A 1,548-nucleotide genomic window follows, 5' to 3' on the forward strand; every position below is an offset into this window, starting at 1 on the left:
AATCTGTCCTTTTTTTCAATAACACCGTAAAGATGCACTTAAATTTCTACAAACTCATCAGAGAGGCATCCTTGAAAAATGAAACCTTCTTTTCCCTATTTTCAAGTTGCTAAGTAAGGGCTAGCATATACCTGTTCTATAACTAAGTACACATTTGCAAGTAAAGTAAGCTAAAAGTGAACATAAAGTCGCCTTGCTTCTTTATGTTTTTTAAAATAGCATCATTACTCATGAGATAAACTGAGAAGTGTCTCTAAATTTAGTTCATGAAACTATCCTCTGAAGAATAAAGCTCTTATGCTTGCATTAATATAGCTGATAAAAGTAAATTTTATGCTAGTGGGGAATAAGGAGATGATTCACAGACTCAGCCCGAGCATAGAAAAAACTGTGTTTTTATTTATTCTGCATTGATGCTAAGTGGAATCAATCAATGTAATAAAATTGTCCCTTCAAAAATAGTCTAGGACAATTCTGTTTATATGTAACATATTTACAGTCTGAAAAATAATAGATGATTTTAATTCACAAGAATGATGTAGTTCCTTGTCAATCAAATCTAAAATATTTAAATCTTTTCCATTGTCTTCAGTGGTGGAAGAGTTTCCTGTGGCTGTCCAAGTTTATAAAAATCTTAAACTCATTCCAGTCATTTAAGGACATAAGTTCAAATTGTGCTCCTGTCAAGACAGGACTCTCAATGAAAATAAACAAATGGACATAATTTGTCAGTCATACAACAAAAGGAGTATGTTCTAACTCATCTGTATTTTTCTCCCAAGAGGAATTTTTATTCACTCATTATGTTTTAAAGATATACTTACTGACAGGAATATATTTCCCTAACCAGCTTGTTATCCTTTAAGGCAAGACCAATGCCTTTGATAGAGATCCATAAAGATAACTTTTCTAAGGGAAGATTAAAAGGCACATCTTCTACCCAAATGGTTTTTCCTAACAATTTAAAGCTATTTAAATTTTTACTCAATACCATCATTTATTTTTATTTTAAAAAGAGTGTATTTGAACAAATACTTATATTCATTTGAAAGCTGACTTTTTAAAGCCCCTTTTTCTGCTCAAATGCTGCAGAATGCAGCGTGCTCCCCGACAGCTGAAAGAGCAGTGTTCTTTTCGCAGCTCCTAGCTTCCAGATCACTTCAGTTGATTCTAAACTCTTCATGGTCTTCAGGTTGTATCAAATTTTAGTTATAGCATTTTGCATAAAATTAATATGTATCAGATGTCAGAGAAAATAGTGCTAGTATCACGTCTTAATTTGGGTCTCAGAGAGTTTATTTTCAGTAACTTCAACAATATTTCACTTTAATGAACCTTTATGATAAACAGAAAAATCATTTTTTAAAAGGTAATAATCATAATGCAGTTAATTTCAGAAGCCTAAGAAATTCTGTGGATTCTGCTCGCATCAAATGACCAAATGGAAACACTGGCATATGATGGCGAAGTCTTTTTTGTTTGTTTTTCCAACTAGTTTCTAAATCCATGGTTTACAAAACCGCTGTTCCCCCTGCTACCCTTTTCTCT

Source organism: Pteronotus mesoamericanus, unplaced genomic scaffold, assembly GCF_021234165.1.
Source record: "Pteronotus mesoamericanus isolate MK-2021 breed Mesoamerican mustached bat unplaced genomic scaffold, CSHL_Meso_final scaffold_21, whole genome shotgun sequence".
Taxonomy (NCBI): domain Eukaryota; kingdom Metazoa; phylum Chordata; class Mammalia; order Chiroptera; family Mormoopidae; genus Pteronotus; species Pteronotus mesoamericanus.